This window comes from Scyliorhinus torazame, chromosome 15 (assembly GCF_047496885.1).
Source record: "Scyliorhinus torazame isolate Kashiwa2021f chromosome 15, sScyTor2.1, whole genome shotgun sequence".
Classification (NCBI taxonomy): Eukaryota; Metazoa; Chordata; class Chondrichthyes; order Carcharhiniformes; family Scyliorhinidae; genus Scyliorhinus; species Scyliorhinus torazame.
In genome coordinates, this window is record NC_092721.1 from 173687007 (window position 1) to 173700230 (window position 13224).

Sequence of the window (13224 nt, forward strand, 5' to 3'; positions counted from 1 at the left end):
GTGCTGGCACCCGTATCGGCAGCTGGTGCTGTGTGAGGCTGCCGATATGGGCATGTCGTGCTGGCCCCCTGTGCGGCGCAGGATCGCTGATCCTAGGGGCCAGATGATGCCGTTTACGACAGCGTCAACACTTAGCCCCAGGATCAGAGAATCCCACCCAATATCTCACAAAAATATATGTTTCTCTTAAAAATGTATAAATATCTAACAATATTATGGAATGGAAGGATCAGCGTACTTACTGGAGCCCTTGTATTAATACCAAAGAGAGCCAGCACTTTGAATCATTTTGGCTGAACTGCATTCATAATCTGTGCGTCATTTGGCTGCATGTTGCCGAGTTGAATGATTTAATGCAGGCAAGGGACCATCCAGCAAGTTAACAAGGGACTATCGTCCAATTTAGCAGTTTGTTTTAAAAGTGGACGTAGTGTTATTGTCTTATGGGGTGATCAATTGGTGAGGCACACACTTGAGGCTCTTTTCAAGTGTGGACCATTTTTCTCTCTCTTTCCCCCCCCTACGGTTAGAAGAACAAAGATTGTGCTTGTACATCGGAAACCATAATGGACAAATGCCAGGTGGAATCAGTCAAGTGGTGAACGCATGTGCATTTTTGCAAACCTATTGAATGTTTTACTCACTGGTATTTGGTACAGAAGAGCTACTGTACCGTACCTATTTGAAGAGTTAATGCTTCAAGCATTGCAGTAAGTTTCATTGTTAAGAGGCCCTTCCTGGCTTTGCGCCAGCATGATTGGTCGCCTCTAAGAGCGCTCCATAAAACAACAGTACTCGAGGAACCATTTCAGTGCAGAAACTTTGCTTTTGCAAACTAATTAATTATACCCGTAAGCAGCCTGTCACAGTTTAGCAAGGGAAACAGCTGGCACTTCACTCTTCAAACATTTTTCTTGCATTTTCTCAGACATATTTTTCCTTAAGTGGTATTGGTTTGACTTTTTTTTTCCTAGTTGCATTTAATAATCTGATGGAAAGGAATTGAAAAAATCTCCTTGTGCATGGTAGATGTAGTAGCACCATTTTTATTAACAATTCCTTGTAAAACTCACTTGATTTTCTGAGGATTTGATCTCCTTGCCTTTCCTGAAGATCGTGGCGAATAAATGTTAGCCAAGCTTGTGTTGCAGTCTTGTATGCTCCTAAATATTGTTTTTCGTAATGATTAAAGTCTTTTTTTGCATTCTTTTCCGGGCTTTACTGCTGCAGTTCACCTGCAATGGTACCTCCAGTATAAAAGCGGCTATCTTTTCTCAAGCAGGTCTATGTTACTGCACCAAATGAGTAACATTTTAAGTGCACGGGTAGCGGTAAGCTGTCAGGAGGAGCAGAGGTATGCTGGGAAACAAACTCTGTGCTACAGTGACCCTGCATTTCTCTTTGTGACGTGTTACTGAACCCGTTACTGGGTTAGCACCCCACCCTTCACACACAACTACCCTCTGGGCCCTCAGGGACCTATGGATCTCCCATTGGTGTTGCTCATGGCAAGTGTTAAAACCCCCAGGAGACCCACTGGGACGACCCGGTTACTCTCCCCCTTGAGCCTCGCGGAGTACCAGCTCCCCTGCTGAGGGGCGGAGGCCCATTCGCCATTAACAGGCTTGTTAACTCCACAGGTTAAAGCCCGGACCAGGTAGGAGCCGGGTTCTGGAATAGTCTGGCTGGGACTTAGACTGAATGCTTGTATATACTTTTCCTGAAGCAAGGGTTGGAAATAAACCTTTTTTGACTCTCCTTTCCGGACTCCTCTTTGACTATCATAGCAAGTTAGATGATATGTTAGACCATATAATGCATTATTCTGCTGAAAAGGTGTAACTTTTTAACGTTGGCTTGTCCTTTATAAGCTTGTGGGTTTAATTGCAGTAAGCAATACAGCCTGCGGTCATTCCAAGTTCACTTGTTTTGTGAGGGTGATTTGAGGATTGGAGGGTGCTTATAAATTGATGGCTAATGCCAGGCAACGGTAAGGCCACCCCAAGAGGAACATCTATGGAACATATGAATTAGAGCTGGAGTACGTTATAAGGTCCCTTGAACCTGTTCTGCCATTTAAAAAAATCATGACTGGCCTCAACTTCACTTTTCTGCCTCCTCCCTTATACCCTTTGACTGCCTTGGTAGTCCAGAATCTATCTAACTCTGCCTTGAAAATATTCAGTGATCCTGCCCCCACGCTTCCCGGGGAAAGAGAATCTCGCATACTTAGGAGCATCTGAGAGAAAAACTCTCTCCTTGTTCCTGTTCTAAGTGGGGGAACCACTTTAACTGTGTCCCCTAGTTCTGGTCTCCCCCACAAGGAGCGTTAAAAAGAGTCTAAAAGGAATGAAACTGAATGGATCACTCAGCAATGACCCAAGCAGTGGAAGCGACCACAGCTGATATACAAGATAGTGAAGAAGTTTAGATTGAGACTTCAAAAATTACCGCTGCTGAGCTACCTGGTGGACAGAACTTGCAACTGCGTTGTGACAGCTGACATAGCAAAACTGAATGGACATGATAATTTTGACACAATTTACAATGGTGAATGTTGACAGAATAGCGTGACTGAGAATTAGAATTACGGGAAAAAGGTGTGCGCACCGGAAATGAAGATTTATGATATTCTCTGTGATACTGTTCACAGTATATAGGAATTCAATGTAAAATATCATGGATAGTCTCGTGTTCTGCTGATAAAATGTAGGCACCTGTCACTTCAAGATTAGAAGAAGAAATGTCTACATGAACAAAAGGAATGCTTAGGTAGCGTACAGGTCAAGCTACAAATTCAAACCTTGAGTTTGCTTTGAGAGGTTATTTGAGAAGCTGTAGACATTCTGTCTCCAGAATTAAGTGTGATCCACAAACAGCATTAGCTATGTGTGACATTTGGAGTGAATCTCCTAAGGCACAGCTAACATTAGATGAGAGGGTGTAATATTTTAGAAGGACAGGAACATTAGGCCATGTAAAACATGATGGGGTTGAAATTACACAGGCAACCAACTGGTCTCCACTATTTCTCCATTGCCAGTCTGGAGAACTCCCCCTGAAAGCATGAAGCCCCATTGTGTCAGATCTCCACTCTTCCCAGAATTTCTGGCTTGATTTTTAAAGGGCCATACCTATGTCTTCTAACAAGGGAATCCCGACACTGGGAGTTCCTTCTCTACCCGTTCATCCCTGGAATCCAGTAGGATGAGAAAGTTAAGCCACAATAGCCTTCAGATGGGTTCTACCACTGGGGCTCAACATAGGCAAGTGGCCTAGGACAACCCCCCCCCCCCCCCCCCCCCCTCCAACTCCCCAAACCTATTCCCCCAAAAAGGCAACTCCCCTCCTTCTGCCGTTATGCAGGACTTTGAGGAAACCCCATGGCTGGAGATGTTGATGGGAAATCCCTATCCCACAAAGCATATTCAGCCTCGATAGGTACATGGAAATGGTCAGGGCAGGAGGCTCCTGATGGCCCAGAGAATGGTTGTGTGTGGAGGGTGGGGCACAAATCCAGTAATGTAGGCCTGGATTGTGCTTGGGAGAACTGGGCATCATGGATTCTGTTGCCAGTTATAGGTTTTCTACGTCTGTCCTGAGATTAGCCGATGACACACAGATTGGGAATTAAGGGTCAGATGTTTGCCATGACAGAGATCATCATTCTCCATCATGGCGAAGTGCAAATGCCTGAAAATTGGAAGTCCCGCCTCGAACATGGCACTTTCAATTTTCTCAGAGGTGGGGTGGTGTTTACAGAGACAGCTGTCCATTTAAATCATCAGCTGCCTCCATTGAAGTGGAATTTTGGTATGTTAGGAATGTGAAGCCTGACGTGTGTGTGAAGCCTGACGTGTGCGTGAAGCCTGACGTGTGCGTGAAGCCTGACATGCAGTTTCGACCAGGTAAGATTAGTTCTTAACTTTTCAAAAACATTTCCAATTAAGGGGCAATTTAGCGTGGCCAGCAGGGAAACCTGCCGCCGCCGCCGGGATGTTCACCGCCCCCATCCGCTCCCTCCTCCTCCGTCCCCAGTGGCTGCACCTGGTCCGGGCAGCTCTCAGCAGTGGCTACGCTGACGCGCCGTCTTCAGCCGGCGGGATGTCTTTCACATTCGCCTCTCCCACTGAGGTGTATTATACGGAAGCAAATTGATGTTCCAACAATGACTGGAAACGTTGGCATTCTCCCGGTCCATGTACTCACGCTACAGGTGCTGCAACCTGGAATTATAACCGTGTTTGATGAAGAGGGTGCACAGTCCAAGTATTTTGTGAGCAGTGGTTCTGTGACAGTGAATGCAGACTCATCAGTTCAACTCTTGGCTGAAGAAGCAGCAGCTCTGGATGAATTAGACATAACTGCTGCAAAGACTAACCTGGGCAAGGCTAACGCTGAACTATCATCGGCCTCTGGTGAGATAGAACGGGCTGAGGTCTTAGTTAGTATAGAAGCTCATGAAGCAATCATAAAAGCCCTGGAGTGACTTGATTAATAGGGCGAACTGTGTGTCCTGAAGCTGATTACTTCACCTTCATTTGGGAAGACGACAACACTGTACAGTAAAGTGGGATGAATTTATAAAAATGAATATATGACAATTTAGCGTGGTCAATCCACCTATCCTGGACACGGGGAGAACGTGCAAACTCCACAAGGACAGGGGGCCGGGATCGAATCTGGGGTCCTCAGCACCGTGAGGCAGCAGTGCTAACCACTGCGCCGCCATGCTACCCTATGATTAGGTCTTAACTTGGTGGATTTCTGGGATAGCCAGGAATCACTGGGCCCCCACTTGGAGAGGTAAAGTACCCCTTTGAATCTGACTCCTTTGGGGAGGTCAGGTGCCCTTTGGAAATATTAAAAGTTGGCACGATTGTGCTTAGAAAGAACATAAATGTATTACTGTCAAGCTCATTGGAACTGTTTATAGACCCGTCAATGTCAACTGTCAAAACTGCCCGAAGCACCTGACTAAGGGAGCTAACAAACCATTTAGAAGTCCAGCCTTATAAGTGTTTGGGAAAAAAAAAGTGGAATGTTGAAAAATAAATGATTGATTGCTATTTCACTCTATATGTTGACAGAAGCCTGAAGGTTTCCATTACTAGATTAGTACTGCATGACAGATCCATAACGATCCATTATCACATTTGGGGCATTTCACAGTTTGATTGACAGTCACAAGTTGTGATAGACTCTTTGTTGTGGAACTATGAATTCCAATGCTTGTTGCTATAAGGGATTGTGCACTTGAATGAAATCTTTTTTGTTCCATATTTATGAATTGTGTGGAACGTAAATGTAGTAAATGCTTTTTTAAATAAATGAGTGTTTCCTCAATATAGTTAAGTCTTCAAAAAGCTCAGACTTTCAACACCTATGTCGGGTGTGCAGAATTTGGATATTTCCTGGTTCTGTGAATCCCAGATTTTAAATGGCCACACGCAGCTCGGATTTCTGTGCTGGGGGTGGGCAGGCTGGATTAGGAGTCAGGCCCATCACCTCGGAATGAGTGCTGAGGCTGCCAGTTCTGGTGATGGGCTGGGAGGAAGGAATGCTTCTGTGCTCTGCCACTTCGGTAAAATAAAAAACAAAAATGAAAAACAGTCCGCCAACCCTCAACTCAACCCCCCCACTCAACTGCTGACACCCAACGAGGGACCATCCAGAGCCACACCGACGGCAGCCCCCAGTGAGGGCAATGCCATCAAACAGTGCCCCTGGCAGCAGGGACAGGTGCCAGGACCGGGGGCACTGACGAGGCCGGGGTGCGGGATGGGTGGCATGCTTGGCTGGGGCATGTGGTGACAACTGGGGCCACCGTGTAGCCCATGGCACCTGGTTGGGCACGGGTGTATGCGCCATTTCCTCCCACAGTCCAAAGATGTGCAGGTTAGGTGGATTGGCCACGCTAAATTGCCCTTAGTCTACAAAATTGCCCTTAGTGTTGGGTGGGGTTACTAGGTTATGGGGATAGGTTGGAGGTGTGGGCTTGGGTAGGGTGCTATTTCTAAGAGCTGGTGCAGACTCACTGGGCCGAATGGCCTCCTTCTGCACTGTTAATTCTATGATCTCTGGTTTTCCTCTCAACCCCTGCAGATAATTATGACATTCGGATATCAACCAGCGATGTTGGCAGCCATGGGACGGCCGCTGCCCTGCATGTAGCCCTGTGGCAGCGTGAGCGGCGGTGGCTCAGAGAGGAGGCAGAGGCCTTGTGTCTTACAGGCGAAACGCTGCAATGATGCCCATTGTGTGACCGGGGTGTTGTCGAGAGGTGCTTTGGGCTCCTGAAAATGCGCTTCAGGTGCCTGGACCGCTCATTCTGAGGCGAGGGGCCCTCCAGTACGAGGCAAGGAGGGTCGCCCTTGTCGTGGTGGTCTGCTGCATCCTCCACAATATAGCCCAGTAGCGGGGCGATGTACTGGAGGAGGATGAGGAGGAAGGGCAGGCCTCGTAAGACGGGGAGGATGAGGGAAAGGGGGACAATGAGCGGGACATTGGGGCCAGGTCAGGTACGGGAGGCTGCACAACAGTACCGCCAGGGCCAGCGCGCACGGGACACACTAATCGAGACACGTTTCACCAACTGGTGTGGGGTGGCTGCTGGCCAGGGACATGGACACCACAATACCACACACCTTCACCACCGAACACCCTCAGCACGGTAGCATAGTGGTTAGCACAATTGCTTCACAGCTCCAGGGTCCCAGGTTTCCCGACTTGGGTCACTGTCTGTGCGGAGTCTGCACGTTCTCCCCGTGTGTGCGTGGGTTTCCTCCGGGTGCTCCGGTTTCCTCCCACAGTCCAAAGATGTGCAGGTTAGGTGGATTGGCTAAATTGCCCCTTAGTGTCCAAAATTGCCCGTGGTGTTGGGTGGGGGTATGGGGATGGTGTGGGCTTGGGTAGGGTGTTCTTTCCAAGAGCCAGTGCAGACTTGATGGGCTGAATGGCCTCCTTCTGCACTGTAAATTCTATGACCTCCCACACCACCGACCACCCTCCTCTCCCACACCACCAAAACACCTGCACCTCCCACACCACCAAAACACCCACATGCACACCCCCTCCGTTATATATACCTGCGGCACTCTGAGCCGGGGGCACTGGGTTGGCAGTGACGGTGGGTCTGGCCCATGGGATGGAGGATGATGACAGCCATGTGATGAGCTCCATGCTCACATCGTTAGACAATGTCTGACTCATGCCCACCGTAGCATTTTCCACCTGGGTGATCCCTGCTTGAGACCTGGCCAGTCTATTACACGGTCCTGTCGAATAGCTGGGGAGGGAGTGATGGGGACGCGCGGGGTGGCTACAAGGTCCACCCACTGGGCCTCACTCGTCCGCCACCCCTCACTCCCAGTGGCCATCACTGATTGCCCCACCCCCACACCCATCAGACAGAGCACCAAGGCTGGTTTTAACGGTGTGAACATGTGTTTATTCTGAACAATAATACACAGTCTGTGCCCCAGCCCCTATATCTAAGCTGTGCCCTGAACCCGTGCCAACCCAACTGGTATCTAACTTTCTTGCCTTACGGGCCCTACCACTACGCTTTTGTGGTACCCCAGACAGTACAGCAGGAGATGAGGCGGCTGTGACTCCTGCCCTGCGACGAGGGTCCCCGTTGGCGTATGCCTCCTGGGGCGGTCCGGCCTGGATGGGCCCGGCTGCTCCTCGGGCGTCTTGGGTGGCATGGTGCTGCCCTGGTCTGCCCGCTGCCCACCAGATTCACCAGGAACAGGATTGGGGGGAGTCCGAGGTACTGCGGCGTTCCGGCACCTCCTTTGCGGGAGCTACCGGCATGGGCCCCATCACCTCCTCCTCCCTCGGGGTGACCGATGGCCTCCATGCTTCTCCATGGGATGGGGGTGCGAGCGGAGCCATCCTCCAAGCCCCCCCCCACCCATCCCCCACCGTCTGGCGCTGCCAGACCTGGAGTACCGCTCTGGTCTCGACAAAGGGTCTGCACGCTCGTGGCCGAGGGAGGTGATCCAGTCCCAGAGGGACGTGGCCCACTCACTGGCTGCTGTGGCACAGACCCTCTGTGTGGTGGCACAGTCGCAGCTTGATGTGGTGCAGTCCCAGGCAGAGATGGGCCACTCCCTGTGCTCCATTGGCGATGCCCCTGATGCTCTCAGCAATGGCCTGCTGTGACTGGGCCATACTGAGGAGCGTCGCTGCAATGTCCAGGTGGCTCCGGCACATGGTTACGTCTGAGTGAGCAGCCCTGTCCTGGGCCTTGGCCCCCGCCTGCACAGAATTCCCCACGCCTTGCAACTGTTGACCCATGTCGGACACCGTCGTCCCCATTGCCTCCACCGTGGACGCCACCCATGCTGTTTTGGCCTGGGTGGCACACATGACTGGCACCACCCCCTGCTCCTGCACACTGATGTACTTCTCCACTTACCCCTGCAGGTGCTGCAAGCCGGCCGTCATTCCCACCTATAGTCTCTGGGTCCTTTCCTGCACCTGCACTATGGTGGGATTGAATGTTCCAAGAGCCCGGGACCCGTCTGGGCGGCATCTGGTCCCGGGCTGCTCTCCGACCGTCCGGCCCCTTGGCTGCTCTTACCTCCACCTGCTGTACCGGACCGACTGTGTGGTGCGCACCAGAGAGTGCCCCAAAAGCCCCTTCACCAATTTGCCGAACTGAGGTGATAGTCTCTGAGATGGTGGACAGTGTTGGAGACAGCAGTGACGGAAAGTCTGTGTGTTCCTCTGACCCGAACTCCGAGTTTTCCTGATTCTCAGGCAGCGGGCTGGTGTTCCGGCTGCTCTCCCTGTCAGTGCTCAGCTGTCTGGGGTCCACCAGCTCTGGCACTGGCTGGGGGCCCCCGGATGGGCCGGGCCCATCCGTGGCTGGTCCTGTAAGACACAAGACGGCATGTATGGTTAGAAAGCGAGACAGGAGTGAGTCGTGATGTGGTGAGCGCTGAGGTGAGGGGGGTGTGGGGTGAGGGGAGGTTGGGGTGTGGCGGACATTTTTGTCGTGAGGACCCGCAACCAGGCTCAAATTGTCACGCGCTGCCGATCTCCAACACCAACAAAGGCACTGTTAGACAGTCCTGCGCATGCAGCCCAGGCGTTAGATAACTGATGGCATCAGTGGCCAGGGAAGTTGCAGCCGGCATGGGTACTGGGATGAGGGTCAGTGTGGGCATTCCGGCCATCCCCTGGGGGGGGGGGGGGGATTGGTGCTATGGGCACAGCGCTGGGTACTCACCCTGGCCGCCCTGAGCAGGTTGTGCAGTTTTTTCTGCACTGGTCTCCAGCCTGGGTCACCTCGCTGACGGCGGCTCCCACCTCTGCCCAGGCACGGCGAATGGTGGCTCCTGCTGACCTCCCTCCTGGCCCGGGGTACAGCACCAGCTTCCTCTCCTCCACGGAGTCCAGGAGGTCTCGAGCTCCGCATCTCGGCAGCGCGGCACTGCTCTCTTTGCGGCCATGTCGGCTGCGACGCTTGTGTGTGGGAGGGGGAAGAATCCCTTGAGTCCAGCCGCGGCGGCGCAGTGATCACGGAACCGGCGAATCGGCCGCCGTTCTGTTCCCAGAGTGTGGCATTCCTCGTTACGCCCGTGCTAGCCCCTTGGCAGCGGTTGAATCGCTGCAGCTGTGGACTGGATTTCGCCGTCGCGAAAAGTGTTTTCACGACGGCGTCAACACTTAGTCTCCAGAATGGAGAATCCAGCCCATGGCGTTTCCACACATGAATGGCGGGGTGATCAGGAATAAAGTGTTGCTTGATGAAGAGAGTGCAGGAAAAGCACAGCACCTCTGGCAGCACCTGTGCAGAGTGAAACAGAGTGAGGATTTTAAGAACAATATGACTCTTCTTTGGAAATTGGAGAGAGGGAGGAGTTTGATGGTTATGGTTTTCTCTTGGAATTGTGAATTATTGGTAAGATGTGAGATCATGACATACCAGACTTGCCAGAAAATGCTTTTGTTGACAGAAAGTAATAATAGCTGCAGATTAATGCACTTAACGCAACAAATATCATAGCTCTGCCAAAGGATGGAGACGAGAAAGGACTTCTGAACAGGGCAGAGTCGACATTTGGGCTATGTATCACTACATGAAACAAATCGACTTGCCTTGACAAGCATGACTTTGTTTTTTGGAATGTAAATTTAGTTTGCTGGTTGTATCAGCACTCCATTAATGTACAAAGAATGTCAACATTCCCCGTTTTATTCATTACATGGGATTGTATTACAATTATACTTACATGTGGCACATTTAGCTATGGTATACTTAAATGTGTTTTCACTCTCAAGATGCCATCTTTAGCTTCCGAAGTCCATGACTGAGAGCTGTATTTTCAGTCGAGTTTGTTTTGGAACTGTTTATGTTTGAGGAATCTTTGTGCCGTACAATTTTAATTAAGCCTCGGAAATGTTATCAGTTAAGCCCCTACTGCCTTCTAATTTGACATTTATTTCTCTCCTTTGTTCTTTTAAGTTATGCACCTAAACCATGAGTGCCAGCAATCTGTTGCATCGAGCAGTGAAATCATAACGGGGCAAAATTACTCTCTCCCCACACCCGCAACACCCCAACTCTGAGTGAGGAGAGTACTGAGGTCCGTTCTAACAGCCTAGTGCTGCTGGGCTGCGACCAGATAACGTGATAATTGAAATTTCTCTTACGCGGGCGGCATGGTAGAACAGTGGTTAGCACACTGCCTCACAGTGCCAGGGACCCGGGTTTGAATCTGACCTCGGGTGACTGTGTGGAGTTTGCACGTTCTCCCTGCGTATGCGTGGGTTTCCTCCGGGTGCTCCGGTTTCCTTCCACAGTCCAAAGATGTGCAGGTTAGGTGGATTGGCCATGATAAATTGCCCCTTAGTGTCCAAAACGTTAGATGGGGTTACTGGGTTATGAGGAAGGTGTGGCGATTTGTGAGCCTAGGTAGGGTGCCCGTTCGGAGAGTCAGTGCAGACTCGAAGGGCCGAATGGCCTCCTTTTGCACTGTAGGGATTCTATGATTCGTTAGCCGTTCATAGGCATAGAACATACAGTGCAGAAAGAGGCCATTCGGCCCATCGAGTCTGCACCGACCCACTTAAGCCCTCACTTCCACCCTACCTCCGTTACCCAATAACTCGTCCTACCCTTTTTGATCACTAAGGGCAATTTACCATGGCTAATACACCTAAAAGCACGTCTTTGGACTGCGGGACGAAACTGGAGCACTCGGAGGAACCCCACGCAGACACGGGGAGAATGTGCAGACTCCGCACAGGCAGTGACCCAGCAGAGAATCGAACCTGGGACCCTGGCGCTGTGAAGCCACAGTGCCAGCCACTTGTGCTACCATGCTGCCCGATGTGCACATTTTGAATTGTCGAGGAGTTCGCAAAAGCTTTAGCTCCTCCTGGTTGTTAGTAGTAAACCCATGATAAATCCTAGGGGCGTAGAAAGGCACCCCTAATTGTGTGTTCATTTTTATTTGCAGCAGGCCAGTGATTAGAGCATTGCTCGCTTTTTGAACACCCTTTTGCCCATACCTGAAAGTTTAGACTGGGAATGAAATTTTCCTCTCCTGAGTATGACATCTCCTTCATCATCCTGTGAATGTGGGCAGTATTTTGTTCCTCAGGGATGAAATGGAAAAAATGAAAATCGCTTATTGTCACAAGTAGGCTTCAATGAAGTTACTGTGAAAAGCCCCTAGTCGCCACATTCCGGCGCCTGTTCGGGGAGGGCAGACTCGATGACTGGCAATTCTACACGGCACTTCTGAATTTATAAAGAGCTTGCTCAAAGAGTCCAAGGATGACCTATCCCATAGAAAGTACTGGATGCATTTCTGGTAACCATGGGCTGCAGGTGTTCTTGAGCCTCTGAGTTATGGATCTTTCTCACTTGTCACGGGACAACAGTAACTCACAGGCTGTATTTTTCCTCTTTGTTCTCTCTACATTAGTCCCTCAGGCAGTTTGCAGAGCCAAACACACCAGCAGGTGCATTGAACTGTGTGAAGGTAACTGATTTCACCAGTTTTGAATATGTGGGCTTGTTGGAAGACACGTAGTGATCCCACTACAGAAGATTATAATTCAAACCATCTTTCTGGGATGTAAACCTTGGGGAGGGGAATTCCCTGAGTGTTTGCTCATGTGGTTGGGGAGGGTTTAAACTAGAATGGAAGGGGGATGGGAACCTAAGCACGGTGACAAGGGAAAGAGAAACAAGGACAGTAATAAAAGAAAGGACAATATAATGCAGAAACGGTAGACAGGGTAATCGGGAGGCAAATAAGGCCACAATACAAAGGAAATTTAGGATGATTAAAAGTGGCAAAAAGGCAAGTCTAAAGGCTTTGTATCTTAATGCACAAAGCATTCATAATAAGGTAGACAAACTGATGGTGCAAATCAAAGTAAATAGATATGATCTCATAGCCATTACGGAGACCATGGTTACAAGGTGATCAAAATAGGGAACTTAACATTCAGAAATATTTCACCTTTCAGAAGAACAGGAGGGGAGGAAAAGGTGGTGGGGCAGCACTATTAATAAGTGAGGAAATGAGGACAGTTATGAGAGACGATCTAAACTCGGATGATGTAGAGTCTATTTGGGTGGAGGTAAAAAATTGTAAGGGAAAGAAGATACTGATGGGGCAGCATGGTGGCACAATGGTTTGCACTGCTGCCTCACGGCGGCGAGGACCCTGGTCCGATCCCGGCCCTGGGTCGCTGTTGGTGTGGAGTTTGCACATTCTCCCCGTTTCTGTGTGGGTCTCACCCCCACAAACCAAAAAGATGTGCAGGGTAGGTGGTTCGGCCATGTTAAATTGCCCCTTAATTGGAAAATAAAATGGGTACTCTAAATTTATATAAAACAAAAAAGACACTGGTAGGAGTAGTGTGTACACTCCCAAACAGTAGCCACACTGTAGGAGAGAGTGTAATTCAACAAATAATAGAGCATGTAAAAAGAATAGAGCAATAATTATCTTCATGTTTTTTGGATTAATCAAGTTGGAAGGGTAGCTATGACAACAAATTCATAAGTGCTTTAAGGATAGATTCCTCAAGCAATATGTCATAGAGCCAATCATGGAACAGGCTATCTTGCACCTGGTAATGGCCAATGAGGCAGGTTTAATAAATGACCTCAGAGTAAAAGATCCCTGAGGAAGTAATGATCATAACACGATAGAATTTAATAGTCAGTTAGAAAGTGAGAAACTTGAG

General features: G+C 49.7%; 1 protein-coding gene and 1 pseudogene across 1 annotated transcript in view; both read left to right on the plus strand.

The window, feature by feature from the left end:
* The window catches only part of LOC140391997 (rho guanine nucleotide exchange factor 17-like), a 570574-nt gene that overhangs the window by 19045 nt on the left and 538305 nt on the right, over nucleotides 1–13224 (plus strand). The gene's annotated exons all lie outside the window — the stretch shown is intronic.
* Nucleotides 3997–4604, plus strand: LOC140391998 (ATP synthase subunit delta, mitochondrial pseudogene; annotated as a pseudogene).